This window comes from Bos indicus, chromosome 16 (genome assembly GCF_029378745.1).
Source record: "Bos indicus isolate NIAB-ARS_2022 breed Sahiwal x Tharparkar chromosome 16, NIAB-ARS_B.indTharparkar_mat_pri_1.0, whole genome shotgun sequence".
NCBI classification, from domain to species: Eukaryota; Metazoa; Chordata; class Mammalia; order Artiodactyla; family Bovidae; genus Bos; species Bos indicus.
The window spans coordinates 79,669,741-79,683,272 of NC_091775.1; the positions used below are offsets into that span (position 1 = coordinate 79,669,741).

At 42.1% G+C, this 13,532-nt stretch overlaps 1 protein-coding gene across 6 annotated transcripts in view; it reads left to right on the forward strand.

Annotated features, from left to right (window-relative positions):
• The window catches only part of NR5A2 (nuclear receptor subfamily 5 group A member 2), a 127,961-nt gene that overhangs the window by 42,020 nt on the left and 72,409 nt on the right, over positions 1-13,532 (forward strand). The gene's annotated exons all lie outside the window — the stretch shown is intronic.

Consider the following 13,532-nt stretch of genomic DNA (forward strand, 5'->3'; position numbering starts at 1 on the left):
AAAAAAAAAAAACACCTTGTCTCCATTCTCATGGATTTAAGACTCTGATGGAAAGCAGAGCTGATATTAACAAAGACCACAGAAGCTGGTACACTTCTGTGACTCAGCATCTCCCCTACCCCCAGACAGAGCCAGGCACAGTATTTAGCAGATTTTTTTTTTCTGAATGTTTTGAGAGTTGACCAGTTTAAAAATACATGTACCCAGACTATCCTGACTTTGACTTTGTGATTAAAACAGTCTATGCTGTGTTATAAAGGACCCCGTGGACATGGGACACCGGTTCAGTTGACAGAATATACCTGTATGTTGTCTTAGATCTGAGGAAGAAATTGATTCATCTTTCCTATGACTGTCTTCCCAAGGAAATACTCATAAAGGGATAGGCTCTAACTCATCAAAAATCAAGATAGTAAATGGGAAAAGCATTTCAGAAAGAATAGATAAATGTACATGTATAACTGAATCACTTTGCTGTATGCTTAAAACTAACATAACACTGTCAATCAACCACGCTCCAATATAAAATGGAAATTTTTTTAAATCAAGGTAAAGAAATATTGGAAGTAAATCTGACAAAATTGATCTTCCTGATTCTGGGTGCTTTTTATACCTGAAAACCCATAGGGAATCCCTAGATGGGACCATTTATAGGGACTGTATTCCAGCAAGCAGTTTGGGGCAAGTGGGGGAGAAGATGAGGCATTTTTTAATATTATATTTTTTATCATACTATATAGTAATCAGATATGTTTTTAAAGGATAGTCTGTTCATTAATAAACTCTTTGTGGCTTAGTCTTAATAGCAACTTTGTTTCAGTATCAAAAGACAAAATTTGAATGATTTGAGGATATGTGAGCTACCACATAAAGTGAGGTTCTTTTAAATCAAAACGTTTAAAGGTCAAATAATAACATTTCATATAAAATTGAAAATAAAACACACCCCTCCCCCCACCACCATTGAAATCTGTTTTTAGTTCATAGGAAATGGGAGTAAAACATTTTATTGAGTCTAAATATAAGCTTTCATATATTAAAAGAAAAGCTATTTACAGGTGATTTGTTACTAAATACAATCTTGGAGGGCACTTTTAATTACCAGAAAGGTAAGGTAACAATAAACACAGGAAATATAAATGGATATAGAGCTCACAGAGCCGCTGCTATAAATAACCCCCTGCTCCGTCACTATTATTAGCATGGATGAACAAAAGAAGATTCCAGAAATAGAAAGGGGAAGAGCTTCTTCAGGAGCCTTGTATTCCACGGAGTAGGAAACATTTCTAGCAAGCTCATGAATTTAGGGGTTAATTGACTTTTAAAAAGGACGTTTCCATGCTGTCTGTTTGCCAAGGAAATTCTTTTTACTGGCATGTTTGTGAAATTGGCAGGCCGACGCTTCCTCCAGTGACACAAGGTGTGATGAAGAATCTTATCCTGACTTTCTTACTTTCTTACTAAAATCGGTGCTGAGGGCTTGCCTTGTTAACTTATTTGGTTATTCCCACATTATTTCTCTGGGGGATCAGGTGATGCGACCGAAGCTGGGCGGGGGTGGTGGGCAGCCCCGGCCAGGGCTCAGGTCTGAGCTTCACCTGAGCCACCAGCCCTGAGCTCCGGGTCAGAGCATCTGTGGATGTGCCCCTGTGCCCGTTTGCTGGTTGATGAACGTGACAAGTGTGTGTCGAGCTCCAGTCCTCCGGGTACAACACGAAGCAGTGGGGTTACGGGGTAAATGAGAAAACCCGGTTCCTGCCCACAGACCACGTGTGGCTGGGGGACAGACCTGCAGCTGATGAGGGATACATCATAGAGACGATCTCTGTGCAGGAATACAGAGCAGGGACCTCCCTGGTGCTCCAGCAGCCAGCTCCGCACTTCCAGCGCAGGGGAGCACAGGTTCGATCCCTGGCTGGGGAACCAAGATCCCATATGCTGTGAAGCCAAGATGATAATAACAAACGAAGTAAAAAAAAAAAAAAAAAAAAAAAGGCAGGGCAGAGCTGTACTCTAAGGGCACTGGGAAAGCTTTGTAAAAATGGAGCCATCTGAATCAACTCCATCTCGGAGGCTGCCTCATCTATAGAAGCAGATGGAGGCGGCTGTACTTGCTTATCTGCCAAGGGTCTGGTGAGAAACCAATAGCATCATAAAAGTGAGTTCAAATGAAAGGACAGTATAAGCATAGGCTACTCTTGCCCCATACGACGCATACAACAAATTTCTAATTTGTTTCACTTTTAATAACAAAAGATTCACATGCTTACATGGTACTTGTCCTTGTGAGCATGCGCAGTTGTGTCTGGCTCTTTGCAGCCCCGTGGACTGTAGCTCACCAGGCTCCTCTGTCCACGGGATTCTCCAGGCAGGAATACTGGAGTGGGCTGCCATTTCCTCCTAGAGGGGGTCTTCCCAACCCAGGGGTCGACCCCACATCTCTTACATCTCCTGCATTTGCAGACCCTTTCTTTACTACTGTGCCATCTGGGAAGTGCTTGCTAATTTTCTTTTTCTTTTTTGACAACTAATGATGAGTGTAGTTATGTGAAAACTGACTATGAAAGTGTAGTTAAGTGACAGAAACACGACTCTCAAGTACTTTCTGGTTCTTGTTTTTGATCAGTATGGTCCAGAATCAAAAGAAGAAATGGTAATTCCTCCAAAATACAGATATGTTTTCCCATAAGTAATAATGATAGTAATTACTTCTGAAGTAGTTATATTTGTGGTGATTTTCAGGATGTGGAGTTATAACAATGTGGTAATTAGTATTAATATTAGATCGCTTTTAAAGAAAAGACAGATTCCTTATGCACAAGCTATGTGTTTTCAGGTGAAAGAGATCATCTTTCTTAGGCAAATTATATATCAGATTTATCTCTGTCCAGTAAATATTTGTTTTCTTATCCTCAGTTGGATAGCTGGCACTGTGATTTACTGATTTATTCCACAAGTATTTTTTGAGTGCCTGTTTTGTGCATTGTCAAACTGGGTGAGCAACATCTTATGGAATATGTTCCAATATGTCTTTTTATTTATTTTTTAAAATATGTATTTGATGTATTTATTTATTTGGCTGCACTAGATCTTACTTACTGCGTGTGAAATCTAGTTCCCTGACCAGGAATCAATGCCCCCTGCGTTGGGAGTGCAGAGTCTTAGCCACTGACCACCAGGGAAGTCCCAAGCAATATGTCTTTTTAGAATGAAACATTTTTAAAATAATTTTTAATGGAGTATAGTTGCTTTACGACATTGTGTTACTTTCTGCTGTTTAGGAAGATGAATCAGTTATACATCATATACATATATCCCCTCTTTTTTAGACAGAACGAAACACTCACACATACATGCAAGTCAGTCATGGATTGCATTTCCCACTTAGCACCTCCATTCATGTAAGTGAATCAGTGTTTGACCACAAAAAAAGAAGGAAGCCTCTTTTTATTGCTTTGGCAGTATTCAAATTAATTTGGAGTATGCAAAGGCTTTGAGCAGACAGATTACCATTTAAAATTACCATCATGAATAACTTTGACTTCCAATATTGCGTTTGTTAAAAGTAGACAAGAAACAGAGAAAAGGGGGAAAACAGGAGGTCTGTGCCCTTGCTCCTTTACTGACAGGCTGGCATAAAGCTTCACCCTGACAGCCCAGGTTCAAGTTCAAAGTCACAGCCCCAAGACTGTGTCCAGGGTCCTGCCCTCCCGGTAGTCCATTCACACTGGCTTCTCTCCCGGAAACTCTCTGCCTTCCTCCTTTTTGCAGCTCGCACTGAGCTGAGAATTCTCTAGTCAGGAGCCTTCATGAGCCCCCTGTTTCCAGGTTTCCAGTAAATGTAAGCATGGTAGTTTGAATTTAGAAAGAAAAAAAAAAAAAAAAAAAACCAAAGTGTATATGAAAGCTCTTCTGCTTGCATTTGATTTCTTTTTGTTAAGAAACAATAGTGTTTATTTATCATGTTTGGCTTAGAATTTCTTTGGTATTCGGTCCTCTCAGTTTTTACAAGAAGCAAAACTCAGTCCCATCTTTAGCAAACAAAATAGTTTTCAGTCGAGGGTGGGTGAGGAAGTTATATGAAGATTGAGTGGGAACGTCAACCCAAGGACATAATAGACAAGAAACCATTTTTTTCCTCCTTTTCTTCAGAAGTAGTCTTCCGCATGGTTTAATGTGCTAACATAACCCCGGTTCCAATATTTCAAAAGATACAGAACTTCCCAGCATGATGATAAAGTTTTCCTGTGTTCCAATAATAAAGCCTCAGCGTACCAGTGGCTTCCAGTTCCTTTGTGGCAACTTGTGAAGACCAGGCAGGCCCGGCGTCCTCAGCCCGCAGTATCAGCGTGGGCGTCGGAAACAGATGTTCACGGGACAATGCCATTTGTTGTCACTGTCGATTCTTCGTGGCAACTTTCCCAAACGAAATTGTTTGTGGATGGAAAAGAATGTAAGCAGTGATTCATGCCCAGGAATTTTTTTTTTTTTTTTTTGGCTGCAGGCTGATCATATTTTTGTTTGTTTTAAATCGCAGACCATTAATGGATTAAAAATTTTAGGGTAACTTATTATTAGAGTATCTTTTCCGTTTTTGGGGTCCAGCATTTCCTTCTAAAAGGAGTGACTATTTTAGGTGCTTTACTGGAAATATTCAGTGCCTTGCTTATATCTGAGGAGTCAGAGAAATGAATGCCTGACTCTCTTCTTATTTTTGTTCATAATTTGGAAGCATAGAGAACTCAAAGTAATCAAACATTAAGTAGAACATTTATTGCTAATAGGTAGCATTATATGATCTTGGTTTGAACTTTTCATGATTATTCCAAAGGAGCAGCCATGCTTACCGTAAGAGACAATGATTTTATCTGTGCAAATTAAATATTAATTTATAAAGAAGCTTAAAATATGCTTACAATGAAATAGGTAGTACAAAGCTACTTAAAAATTAGGCCCACTGTGTTTTATCTCTCTCTCTCTCTCACACAGACACACACACACACACACACACACTCTCACACACACACTCACACACATCTTTTTCAGGAAGGAAACCTAACAAGAATTCAAGGCATCATATCCATCATTCTACTGCTGTTTTTATCAAAACAAATTGTAATCCACAAAGGAAAGTCTTTTCATGTTTATTCATAACAGCAGATGCCTAAGGCCATAATTATAAAATGTTCTATTTTTTTTAAAAGACATAGGTATCTCTTATAATTAGGTTTCTGCATCACAGAAAAATTATTTCAGGGGACATGAAACAAAAATCTGACTTTTAAACAACAGCCAAAGGAAAGAAAGACTGGGATCACACGTAGAGGAGTCCTAGGCTGGAAGCAGGAGTCTGCGGTCTCCTTCCACAAACTGATTTTTTAAACCGTGGCCTGTGGTGGCCTCATCTCAGTCTACATCGTCTCATCTGTAAGACGACGGGTCAGGCTGGGTGACCTCTGGGGCCTCTCCAGTTCTCGCAGTTCCAGGTTCTTGTTTGGTGGTAAAACCAACAGAGGGGCTTCAGGTTCTACTTCCTGTCAATCCTTGTTCACCTTCTTTGGATCACAGGCACCTCTGAGCATCTGATGAGGATTATCATGACTCTTCCCAGGAAATTGCACGAACAGGAGTTTGCATGCAGTCTTGGGGCTTCACAGACCCCTTGGAGCCCAGGGAGGGGCCCCAGGTTAAGAATCCCGAGACTGGGTAGCTTCATGTTTTTGTGAAAATTTGATGAGGCATTTAAAAATAGCTCAAAACTTTAGCAGCAGAACTTTGAAAATTATTATTTAGGTTAACTATTTTTATTGTCTAACGTTTCCACGTAGAAGACTGGACGTTGGTGTCAGCCTGCTTGAAGAATGGAAACTCGCATTACTCGGTCAACTAAAGAGCAGTGTGTATGGTACCTGAAAGAGACCCTGTGTGTGTGCACGGCTGGAGGGGAGGGTGTCACACATCCCAGCCAAGTGTGTGCACGGCTGGAGGGGTGGGTGTCACACGTCCCAGCCAGGGCTCTCTTCAGGGCAGGAAATGCATGAACTGAGGTCTGCTTGCATCTCCCAATCAGCTAATCGAGACTTCTGTTGTCGTTTTTAATTTATGAAGAAATCAAAATTAAATGCTCCTAACAAAGGACTTTCCGAGTGGTTCAGTGGTAAAGAGTCTGCCTGCAATGCAGGATCCACAGGAGACCTGGGTTCAATCCCTGGGTCAGGAAGATCCCCTGGAGGAGGGCATGGCAACCCACTCCAGTATTCTTGACTGGAAAATCCCATGGACAGAGGAGCCTGGCGGGCTGTGGTCCACAGGGTCACAAAGAGTCAGACACGACTGAAGCAACTTACTATGTAAGTAGGTATGTATATACCAAAGAGACTAGGAGCCTAGGGAGGACCATTTCTAGCTCTGTTCATTTTCTGTACTCTACACAGAATATGGAATGGACAGAGTAAGAGTAACGTCATACATAAGTACAAAATAGGAATTAATCCTAAAGCAGATTTAAGAATAGTGAAACTGCTAATTTCCTTCCAGCGTAGGTCTCTCTATTTTTAAGCCACCCGTGGGAGATTCAACATTTTTCTAAATTCTAATGTCATTTGGAGAAAGCTTTGGACTTTTTTTTAATTTTTGGTTGCATCATGTGGCTTGTGGAATATTAGTTCCCTGACCAGGGACTGAACCCAGGCCCTACGCAGTAAAAGCGCAGAGTCCTAACCACTGGACTGGCAGAGAATTCCTGGACTTTGTAAGGTACTTTCATGTAGGTGATCTTATTTGGTCCTTTAATGAGCTATCTTTTTTGGGGGGGGTGGGGGAGGAAGGAATACATACATCACTAAATGTGTGCAGTTCCTTTTAGTGAGTCACGTGAGTCTCAAAAAATCTACTCACCTGCTTCTTTCACCCAGCAAATTTATAAGCTTCGGTAAAACTTTGTTTTTATCGTCACAACCACAGCATTTAAGTTCTCAAGCTGACACATTCCTCATGGCCTTCCTTTTACATTTTTCGAATTCTATTAACTTCTCTGCGTTCAGGTCAAATTAGGCAGATGGATGTTGCCTCCTCTTGGCAGTCCCAGCCGGTCTCAGGCATTCTCCAGAACACAGAAATTCTAGTCCCGATGTTCCAGGAAAGCCCCCGCTCCCCTTGACAGCAGTGATCCCGAGGAGGGCGCCCCGCGCTCCTGTCCGTACTCTCTGGAGCAGATGTTACACGCTGGGGTACGAGTAACCCGCTCGGTCCGTGGCGCAGAGTCCTGGAGCTCCGCATCCCGGCTTTGATCTCCGGCGGCATTTTCCTCTGTTATGTGACAGAGGTCACCGGGCTCATGTGTGACAAACTGCTTGCATAAGTCACAGCGCCAGTGGCAGAGATTTGTAACCGTGCGCCTGGTCCATTGCTCTTGAATTATTTCACAGGCCCGCTGCTTTACATTTACACTCTGTCGGAAGATGAACAGGGGAAGGGAGTAAAACCAAGGGCAGGGTCTCATCCTGAAGGACAAGGAGAAACAGGTGGAAGGTTAATGGCCCTGGAGCGATTCCGCCAGCCGCTCAGCCTTGATATATGGGCCTCGGGCCTCAAACGGGCATTGGCTTTCAAAGATATATTATTTCATTTGAGGAGAGACATCCTGGAGTTCCTGCATTTGTCTGCTGATAGATGACCCCCCTGTCCACAATTGGTTATGGCGGCTGAGTTTTCCTTGGGCCCGCTCCCGTACATAAAAATTTTGCTGAGCTCTCCAACCTCTCACGGGCCCGGGGAGCAAGGGTGGGCCGCGTGCACGCCGGCTGCCAGGCTGCGGCTGGAATGCTGTTGCTATTTCAGTAGTTCCTTTTGAACCAGGAGGCAAGTGGGGGGTGAAAGACACCTCTCTTCATTCACGCAGAACTTGATACGAGTGGCCTTGCCCAAAAAAGTGGAGCATGGAAGGGGTGGTGCTATCAGGCGTGTGTGAGGGTCATGTGAGACGAACCTGGAGTACTTGGGGGCACTGCCCTGGCTGGCCAGTGGTTAGGACACCTCATATCCCGTGCAGGGAGTGCAGGTTCGAGCCCTGGTCGGGGAGCTAAGATGCCACACGCCTTGCAGCCAGACAACCAGAACATGAAAGCAGAAACAATACTGTAACAAATTCAATAAAGACTTTAAAAATGGTCCACATCAAAAAAAAAATCTTAAAAAACACAAAACGGCGAACCCAGGGAGATGCTCCGCCGTTAGGATCTCATTGGAAGCCACCAAGAGCTTCAGACTTGGCGTTTTGCACCCACCCCTAAGCTTTGCATAAAGGGCTTCCTTAGTCTGCTTTATTATTTTGTTTAGAAAATTTGACTTGATTTGGGGAAGGGAAAGAACACAGACCAGTGATGGATTTGCCCAGTGAGAACCGCCGGACAGTGCAACCAAAAAATTTATCTCGTGGCTCAGATGTTTTTTGTGAATTGAACTTGGCCCCAGATTAATGCAACCAGTGCCTCTCGGCCTCTGAGAAGTTGTCCTACAGATTCTAGAGTTGCCAAAGCCACTCCTAGTATTCATAGATTTAATGATCATGAGAATATTAGGCATTCTGGTAGGCCTTAACGTGCAAGTCTTCTGCAATTACTTATTAACTCTAGTTGTGGGATGTGTCCATACAAAATCTTCAACTTTATAACTCCTGGTAACTGTTATACGAGCCTTGTCAGAGAGATAATGGTTGTTTTTATGGCAAGCATTCAGGAAAAATGAGCTCTGTAAACTCACCGTCTAAACAAAAGGTGAGTTTTCTTTCCAGTTCTTTTGTGCTCCAGGGCCCTTGGGTTTGGTGAGTATATACAGTGTCAAAATTCCATTTGTAGACATTTTTATACTGAATACCTTTGTCAGAGGCAAACTCATTATCATCATAGATACGCTGGGATTTATAAGAAGTTAATATTGGGCACCCATCTGATAATATATAAGTGCCAGTAGGAATTTAATTTTTACGTGGGTGACCCAGCTGTGCCCCAAATCCACATGTACTTGACAAGGCACCGTTGTCCCAATCCTTATCCAGACACCCTCAAGCCTGGCCCGCAGTGGAAAGATACAGGGTCTGACCATTGGCTCTGCTAGTAATATGCTCATGTTTCTATTGTGTCATTTCTAAGTTATGTCTGACTCTTGGCATCCCCTTGGACTGTAGCCCACCAGGCTCCTCTGTCCATGGGGTTTCCCAAGCAAGAGTACTGGAGTGGGTTGCCATTTCCTTCTCCAGGCAGGTTCGTTACCACTGAGCCACCTGGAAAATACTGTAGGCTTACAGAGATGCTCTTTTCTTTTCCTCTGGAATATTGTAAAAGTGCAGGTTAGACCAGACTTGAGAGACCCACAGGAAGAAGATGCCCTGACTATTTTAAGGAAAGCTTTAAAATCAGAACCGCTTATTAGAGAGAGAGTTGGATGGTGAGTGGAATCTCCTTGTCCACTTGTTGCTTGGATAGATGAGTTCCCTATGGCTTCCCTGGTGACTCAGTGGTAAAGAATCCGTCTGCCAATGCAGGAGACACGGGTTCAATTCCTGGGTCGGGAAGATCCCCTAGAGGAGGAAATGGCAGACCATTCCAGTATCCTTGCCTGGGAAAGCCCATGGACAGAGGAGTCTGGCAGGTTACAGTGCATGGGGATCACAAAGAGTCGGACACAACTTATCGACTAAACAACAACAAACCAGTCAAGGGAACCATAGATAAAATAATCCCGGCAGAAGGGCAGGTCCCAAACCCCACTGGGATGCTTCCCGTCACAGAACATGAAGTGGTTGGTGGCTGTAGACTTTTTGCTCCTGACCTGACGCCTCCTTTTCACCTTTTGCAGAGTTGGCGACTTTGTTTCAGCCCTCTTCCCCTTCCTCCTGCTATTTCCCGCCAGCAGACCCCCGTCCTGTAGGTTCTGTCCCTGCAGAGATCAGATCAAAGGCTCTCACATAATGGGAGCTCACTCTGAATTAGTGAGGAGCCCCCACCCCTGCATCTGTCGGTCTCCCTCTCAGATGGACTCTTCCAGAAGGCAAGCGAGGAAGCCACATACTTGCAAACAGTCTCTTAATTGCTCATTTGCAGTTGGACAGAACGCTAACTGCAGAAAGACTTCAAAGCCAATGGAATCTGCATTGAAAACAGGATCTCAATACCCGAAGTCGCTTATTGTTGCAAAATTAGAATAACAAATGTTCCCAGCATGGAGCCAACATAAACTTGCCCGAGTATTATTCAACCTGAGACTGATTCAACTTTTTTTTTCTTCACCGCAATAGAAGTGGCACACTCTGCCCTGTTTGTTATTCTATACCGTTCATGTTAATGATATATCTAAGTCTCCATCACACTTTGGATTTTTACGTATAATTACCCGTATTAAAAAAACACTCATTAGCGTTCCGTTCCACTGACTTAATTATGCCCTTAATTAAATCCTGACTAACTGGGGGTCACTGCGGTGTCAGTGGGATTTGTCACTGTTCGTCAGCAGGTGTCTATTTGCTTCTATTTTTGGTTTTCCTCTGGTTTGAATGTATTTAAGAGCTTGCTTTTTCCTAAATACCAGAGTCCTCATTGGAGGAAGGAACAGCATATATTTGACAGGCAGCTGGAAAGCTTGTTTGTAGGAGGACATTTTTGTTATCATTTTTCTAAGAATACCCCTGGTTTAGGGGAAAGATGCAGAGAACAGAGTTGGATACCACAGATGCACTTTTTTAAAGATTAATATGTTTACATTCTGGAGATCATAATCATATGCATGTATGCAATTCTAAAAATTTCCTTAAAAAACAAAAAATGATGTTTTGTGGTGGTTATGAGATCATCACATTAGATGCTTTGCACCAAGGTCCTTTGTACTAGTTAATTATTTCACTGACATTTGTTGTTATAAAAATATAAAGCAAATTACAAAAATGGGAATCAAGCTGAAACAAAAAAGTGTCTTTCGTGTGTCTAATGTTCACATAAAAGTCAATTCATTGCTTGGAAGGACTTTTAATAATTAGACTGCTTATACCATCACGTTTGGTATTAGAATGTTTTAGGCTCATGATTTTAGTGCATTACTTAAGGGAGATATAATTCCCGTGTTTATGTCTGTAATAGGCACCTAATGTTGATCTGAGTAATTGATTAGTCCAGCCAGATTTGTATAATTAGTTGTTTTCAGCTTTTCAACATAAGCCCCCAAAACACTTGCTGTGAATCTACAAAGCTTTTACATTTATTATCAGTTTTTTCATCTAAAAATGTATGCAAGCTATCTGAAAAGAATCTATATATGTTTTTTCTGGAATTAGGATGGCTCTTCTAACATAAGCCCTTAGAGACTAAACTCAGACTGTATGTCTCTTAAGTTTTTCAGTCTAGAAATCCTGACTTTTTCAGTAGCATTTATTTTCATTTAAAGGTAAAAAAGTCACAAGTTTCCTACCAGTTAAGATGTTTTTCAGAACTTAAATTTCTAATGGTAACTTTAAATGAGACAATGGGTTACAGATATCAGACTACCAACAACATAAAACATATATTGTGATCTTATTGTCACTGTATTTTGATATTACATAAACAATTTAGATTTACCTACAATAGGGTAGGGCAGAGTAAGAAGGACTTTTTAAAGAGATATATACTATAATTCAACTCACTCTATTTCTCAAATCAATTAATTTCATCCTAAAGTATTAATTACAGTTGCCTTTTCTAGGGGCTTCTAGAGTAATGAATATTCTCTTTGTTATCCAAATTGTCAATGCCAGTGTCATTTGAGATTCAAGTTTTCTTATCAACTTTAAACGTAATTTAAAATCTAAATATGTGCTCATACAGAGTTTCTAAACCATTTCAATGATGAGATGAGATGAGCTTTTATGAGTTCTGTGGGTTCCTATACAGCCCTGTAGTAGACCCTGGAGAATGAAAGCCTGGATCCTGTGTGTAACCTACAGTAGCCACCAAAGCAACACGAAATACGCTTTCCTGGCACGTCCACAGCTGAACTCATAAGCGTACGGTTGAATTGCCATAGAGTTGGTCAGATAATTTTACAATCCCTTCTTTCATTCAGTAAATACTTCTTAAGGGTCAGTTGTGTCCAGTTACATCTTAGGACTTAGAGAGTCAATATCCCTCCTTTTGAGAAGTATATTTTTTATATATTTTAGTGGTGTTGAATCTTTTTTGAGTAATTACACTGAGTTAATAAAAGCCTTTGTAATTTAGCAAGCCAGCCTAATCAAGGATTAAAGGCCCAAATCATGGAGTGTTTTTGCTCCCCCTCGCTTAAGTTTTCAAGAGACTCTGCAGCTTCCCCATTCAGTTCATAGTATGATTTCAAGTACATTCCTGGCTGTGTTCAAAGATAATTTTAATAGTTAGTGTCCCTTTCGACACTCAGAGTCAAGGTGAAAAGGAACAATAATGATTAAGGAGAATAATAATTTTTTTCACAAATTAATAGTAACTTTATTAGAGGAATCAAAGAAGGGTGAAACTCATGTAGGTAAACAGTGCTTTTAAAGCCTGATTAGAATCCCTAGAAATATTCTTTCCTGTGACAGCTGAACGATGCCCATTTGTGGGCTTTGATTGGTAACTCTCCAGAGCTGCATAAGTTATGTGGTTTCATTAAAAATGCATCGGTCCTTTTGGGATACCTTCTCTAATTCATTGATTCAATGATATAGGCCTAATAAACATTTTTGGCATCACAAAATGCAATATCAAAGTGTACTCTACCTACAAGTACACAGTGTGACAGGAAAGCAAGTGGAGAATCAGCTACGGGACAGTGCTGGGTGGGCAGTGCTGAAATCTGATATCGAAACTGAGCAGGACCCTTAGCTCAGTGGCGAAGAACCTGCCTGCCAGAGCAGGAGACCCAGGTTCAATCCCTGGCTGGGGAAGATCCCCAGGAGGAGGAAATGGCAACCCACTCCAGTATTCTTGCCTGCATAATCCCACGGACAGAGGAGACTGGCGGGCTACAGTCCATGGGGTCGCAAAGAGCTGGACACGACTTGGTGACTGAGCCATCAGCACAGGACCCCTCAGGGCCTTTCAGGGCACAGGGCCTTCTGTGTGCCCTATATCAGGTTTGTGGAAAAAGGGTTTAGTGTCCTTGGTCTTCCCTGACTTCCAAAGAGCAGGCTCAAGCAGTTACTAATTAGGGAAGTCAGGGAACACGGCTGACAAGAAGCAGTCAGGGAACAAAGTAAAACAGAGCATGATTAGGATTGCCCACACGCCACGCCTTACCTCATCACCAACCCGTCAGGAGAAGGTCACACCCCCTTCAGCCCTCACCCTAAATGTTGGCTTTAAAAATTGTTCCCTGAAACCCAATGGGGAGTTCAGGCATTTTGAGCACGAGCTGCCCATTCTCCTGACTTGGTGCCCTGCAATAAACGCTGTGCTTTCCTTCACCACAACCCGGTGTCAGTAGGTTGGCTTTGCTGCATGCCCAGCAAGGGGATCCAAGTTCAGTTCGGTAGTGCTATTTAAGAATTC